Source organism: Scardinius erythrophthalmus (assembly GCF_964197995.2).
Source record: "Scardinius erythrophthalmus genome assembly, chromosome: 3".
Lineage (NCBI taxonomy): Eukaryota > Metazoa > Chordata > Actinopteri > Cypriniformes > Leuciscidae > Scardinius > Scardinius erythrophthalmus.
Window position 1 is genome coordinate 7,208,876 of NC_138223.1, and position 6,000 is coordinate 7,214,875.

The following is a 6,000-nucleotide window of genomic DNA, read 5'->3' on the forward strand; positions in this document are numbered from 1 at the left end:
CATTTGACAAAGTTGTTTAAACTCAGAGAATCAAGTTGAAACAACGCATGTTCATTAGCTAGTTAACTTGTAAAACACAACATTTTGAGTTGAAACAAAGAATATATTTAAGTTGAGTTAAGGCAGCAGGTGAACTTTTGTTTCTAAGTTTAACAGACTTGAAATGCTTTACAGTGTGGCTGTTGGATTATTCATCCATGGCAATTCATATTTTGAATCTTCAGCAAAGCTGTTTTCAAATTTCATTCACATTTAAAATCGTTTTCAGTATTTTTACACTCCCATTGAAAAGATTTTTTAGAGTCAGATCACCATGTATCAATTCTGTGCTTTTATTATAATTTGTGTCCTCACTTTCACAGAAATGGAATAATCAATAAACATATCAGGAGTTTGATTATTATGCCTGGATGTTTTCTGGCAATGAAGATGTCTCTAAAATGTTAAAGGGATAGTTCACCCAAAACGTCTCGGTTACGGATGTAACCCTCATTCCCTGAGTGGGAACGGAGACGTTACGTCGGATGACGACGATTGGGGTTTCGCTTAGAAGCCTATCACCTTCGAGTATATAAAACGAGCCAATGGCAATGAAATGCCATGGGTCTGCGGAATTTGCATAGCGTAACTCCGCCCGCCGCAGGGGGTATATAAGGAAGTACGCTGGCAGAATGCAGATATGTCTTCGCTGAGGAGTCGAGACTGGACCCAGGCATTTTTCAGCGGTACAGCGGAAGTGGCAGGAAGACGTAACGTCTCCGTTCCCACTCAGGGAACGAGGGTTACATCCGTAACCAAGACGTTCCCTTTCGTGGTCACTCCGAGTTACGTCGGATGACGACCATTGGGGTTCCAGTCTAATCACGCCACCTCGGCTGTCTTCCAGTGCCCTGCGTAAGTCTGAGCTCCCTGTTGTGAGACTAGCACGAACGAAGGAGTCCTACTTAACACAGGGATACCAAAGTACACTGGGAAGCATATCTCCAGAGAGAAATATGCAATTATGCCCAGCCATTGATGGGGGGGACTTAGAATACACATATGACCCAGAGGGCTGCATATGGAAAATCACTGGGGTGTCCAGCCGCAGGTGGAATTTTAAACCCCAGGGGTGGCAAGGTGGCTTGCCAAGGGAAAGACACACGCTCACAAGGAGACTTACAGTGGAATACACATGTGGGGGTCGCCCAGAGGGGGAACCATGCACATGGAGGCACCTAGCCAAGCGCAAAAGCTGTGTTATGGAAATTGGCATAACTCAGGCGATGACGTAACCAGTGCTGGAGGAACTCAGAGCTTATCAGACTCACCTGAGAAGATGATCGCACGTATCCCGTCCGTGGAGAGGAATGGCGAGCAAGCGAAGACACCTGAGCAGAATCTAGCACCGGCTGGTTGAAGCGAGTACATGAGAAGAACCTGGCTCTACTCGGAGATTATAGAATCTCGCGAATGTGTTGGGTGTCGCCCAGCCTGCAGCTCTACAAATGTCTGTTAGCGAGGCGCCATGCGCTAGAGCCCAAGAGGAAGCCACACTACGTGTGGAGTGGGCTTTCACACCAAGGGGGCACGGACGACCTTGCAGCTGGTATGCCAAAGCAATGGTATCCACTATCCAGTGAGATAACCTCTGCTTTGAGAGAGCCTTTCCCTTCAGCTTCCCACCATGACAGACAAAGAGCTGGTCTGAGGTCCTGAAACACCGCGTTCTGTCTACGTAAGCACGGAGGGCGCGTACTGGACAGAGCAGTGCCAAGGCTGGGTCTGCCTCCTCCAAGGGCAGCGCTTGCAGGTTCACTACCTGGTCTCGAAAGGGTGTGGTAGGAACCTTGGGCACATATCCAAGCCGGGGTCTCAGGATCACGTGAGAGTCAGCCGGCCCGAATTCCAGGCACGCTTCGTCAACCGAAAATGCCTGCAGGTCCCCTACCCTCTTGATGGAGGCCAATGCAACCAGGAGCGCTGTCTTCATTGACAGGAACTTAAGCTCCACTGATTGCAAAGGCTCAAATGGAGCACTCTGCAGGGCAGTTAGAACCACTGAGAGGTCCCAAGAGGGTACGAGGGGAGGACGAGGAGGATTTAGTCTCCTCGCTCCCCTCAGGAACCTGACGATCAGATCGTGCTTCCCCAAAGACTTACCATCGACTGCTTCGTGATGTGCGGCAATGGCGGCAACATACACTTTCAGGGTGGAGGGAGACAGCCTTCGCTCCAACCCTTCTTGCAGGAAGGAAAGCACGACACTGATCGGGCATTTCGTGGGTTCTTGATGTTTAGAAGAACACCAGTTGACGAAGAGGTTCCACTTCAACGCATAGGCATGTCTCGTGGACGAAGCTCTAGCGGAAGTGATGGTAGCCACCACCGCAGGTGGTAGGGTACTCAAACCTGCCTCGTCCCGTCCAGGAGCCACACGTGGAGGTTCCAAAGATCGGGACGAGGGTGCCATAAGGTGCCCCGTCCCTGAGAAAGGAGGCCCTTCCTCAGAGGAATTGGCCAGGGAGGTGCTGTCGCGAGGAGTACTAGTTCGGAGAACCAGGTCCGGTTGTGCCAATACGGGGCAACCAAAATGACCTGCTCCTCGTCCTCCCTGATCTTGCGCAAGGTCTGCGCAAGGAGGCTCACTGGGGGAAACGCATACTTGCGTAGGCCCCGCGGCCAGCTGTGCGCCAGTGCATCCGTGCCGAGCGTGCCCTCGGTCAGGGAATAAAACAGGTCGCAATGGGACGAGTCGTGGGAGGCAAACAGGTCTACCTGTGCGTCGCCGAACTGATCCCAAATCAGCTGGACCGTCTGGGGATGGAGTCGCCATTCTCCAGCGAGAGGCCGAACTCGAGACAGCTCGTCGGCCGCCTGGTTCAGGTGTCCCGGGATATAAATGGCTCGAAGCGACCTCAGATGCTTCTGACTCCATATGAGGAGGTGGCGAGCGAGTTGCGACATACGGCGGGAGCGTAGACCACCTTGATGGTTGATGTACGCTACTGTTGCGGTATTGTCTGATCGGACTAGTACGTGCTGACCCCTGAGCAACGCATGGAAGCGGTGCAGGGCGAGACGTACAGCCAGCAACTCGAGGCAATTGACATGCCAAAGGCGCTGGGGTCCTGTCCAGGAGCCCGCGGCAGCATGGCCATTGCACATGGCGCCCCAGCCCGTGGTGGAGGCATCTGTTGATACAACAACATGCCGGGAAACTCGTTCTAAGGGCACTCCGGCCCGTAGAAAATTGAGGTTCGTCCACGGGGTGAAGGTCTGACGGCAGGCTGGAGTCACTTGGACTTGGAGCGTGCCGTGTTGCCATGCCCACCTCGGGACTCGATCGCGAAGCCAAAGCTGAAGCGGTCTCATATGAAGCAATCCCAGCGGCGTTACTGCGGCTGCGGATGCCATATGCCCCAGGAGCCTCTGAAATAGTTTCAGTAGAACCGCACTCTTGCCCTCGAATTGGCGAAGACAAGTCAGCAGTGACTGCGCGCGCTCGCTCGTAAGCTGCGCGCACATGGCGACCGAGTCGATCTCCATACCGAGAAAAGAGATCCGCTGCACGGGGCAGAGTTTGCTCTTCTCCCAGTTGACCCGAAGGCCCAGACGAGCTAGGTGCCGGAGCACTAGGTCCCTGTGTTCGCAAACCTGGTCTCGAGAGTGAGCTAGGATTAGCCAGTCGTCGAGATAGTTCAGGATGCGAACCCCGTGTTCCCGGAGGGGAACAAGGGCTGCCTCGACGACCTTCGTAAAGACGCGAGGAGACAGGGCTAGCCCGAAAGGGAGAACCGCGTACTGGTATGCCTGCCCCTCGAAAGCAAACCGTAGAAACGGTCTGTGACGAGGTAAAATGGAGACATGGAAGTAGGCGTCCTTCAGGTCGATCGCTGCAAACCAATCCTGCGGCCGCACACACTGGAGGATGTGTTTGGCCGTTAGCATCTTGAACGGCAGCCTGTGAAGGGAGCGGTTCAAGACGCGCAGGTCGAGGATTGGCCGTAACCCACCGGACTTCTTGGGTACAATGAAGTAAGGGCTGTAGAAGCCGGACTTCATTTCGGCTGGAGGGACAATCTCGATCGCACCCTTCGCCAGCAGGGTGGCGACCTCCGCTCTCATGACAGGGGCATTGCCACCGACCATAGTGAAGCGGACTCCCCTGAAGCGGGGAGGAGATCGCGCGAACTGAATCGCGTAGCCGAGCCTGATGGTTCTCGCGACCCAGCGGGACAGTCTGGGAAGCTCTAGCCAGGCCTCCAGAAAGTGCACCAGCGGGGTCATACGAACCACAGACGTACCGTCGGTGGGGCAGCGAGGCGGAATGACCGGCACCGGCGAGGGTGGCATAGCGGCCCTGTGCGGGGGCACGGTCATTAACCGCGTCCTGCCAGAGGAGGCCAGGGGAGGGCGCGCGTCCCACGGGGGCGTGCTCTGGCAGGGGTCTGGCGACAGAGGGGGATGAGAGGAGCGTGGCCCGTGGGCGGCGCGTGCTGTCATCCCGGACCTTTGGGACAGAGGAGGGCGGCAGTGGCGGGACCCGAGGGTGGCGCGCACTGTGGCCCTCGAGCTCTGTGGGCTCAGGATTGGGGGATTCGATTCTGTCTTTAACCACATTAGGGTACTGCTCGTCGTTGGACGAGCAGCGGGGAGTGGAGAACAAAAGATTCTCCCCCGGCCCTCCACCGGGGGAAGGAGTGGCCCTACTACCAGCTCCTGAACAGAAAAGAATGCCAATCCTGAGCTGCCCGTCTCAGGAGCGCCGCTTAGCCTGGCGTTTAGCGGGCTGCGGGGCTGGAGAGGGCTGTGGCGCCTTCCTACGGCTTCCTCCACGACGCGGGCCAGATGAAGGCTGCTGCTGGGGCCGTGCGGGAGGGGCGGGAGCCGCGGGAGGGCGCCCTCGGCGGCGAGCAGGCTGAGGATTCTGTGCCGATGGCTGAGCAGCGGAGCGTCGGGGCAGAATGTGCTTAATCGCCTCAGTCTGCTTCTGGGCAGTCGAGAACTGTTGGGCAAAGTCCTCGACTGCACCGCCGAAAAGGCCGGCCTGGGATATGGGAGCGTCAAGCAGACGAGTCCGCTCGGGCTCACGCATATCGGCCAGGTTCAGCCAGAGATGTCGCTCCTGTACCACAGCTGTGGACATCACCAAACCCAGGGAGCGCGCGGTCACCTTCGTCGCCCGGAGAGCGAGGTCGGTGGCGGCACGCAGCTCATCAAAGAGCCCTGGGTCTGTCCTACCCTCGTGCATATCACGGAGCATCTTGGCCTGGTAGACCTGTAAGATGGCCATGGCATGCAAAGAGGCAGCTGCCTGTCCCGCCGCTCTGTAGGATTTCGCCACCATGGAAGATGAGAATCTACAGGCTTTGGATGGGTGCTTAGGATCACCACGTGATGAAGCGCTTGCCGGACACAGCTGCATCGCGACAGAATGCTCAACCGTGGGAATCCCAGTGTACCCACAAGCATCAGCTCTATCGAGGGGAGGAAAGGCGGAGAAAGCCGACAAACGATCGCGGGAGGACATGGGAGCCTTCCAGGACCGCGTGACTTCCTCATGCACTTCCGGGAAAAATGGTATTGGGGTTGGGCGGCGACGGGTGTCAGCGGCCGCTCCCAAAAACCAATCATCCAGCCGCGAGCGCACTGGATCTGGTGGCGGGGACCACTCTAATCCAATGGCCGCGGCTGCCCGGGAAAGCATGGCAGTCAGCTCGGGATCAGACTCGGGCCATGCTGGCACGCCCGAGGGCGGCAACACAGCCGAATCCTCACTTCCCGAGGACTCACGCCCACCTTGTGATGCAGCGATCGACATCGTATCCTCTTCTGGAGCGCCAAACGAAACGCGCGGGGCCTCCGTAGAGGGACCAGCGGTCTCGGTTTGGACACTCGCGGGTACCGATGCTGAAGAGGGGTGTGTGGACCGTGGACGTGTCGGCGGTATGTCCCACACAGTCACCCTCAGGTCACCCTGGCCACCAGCCGAAGTACAGCCTCTCGGGGAGACCGTAG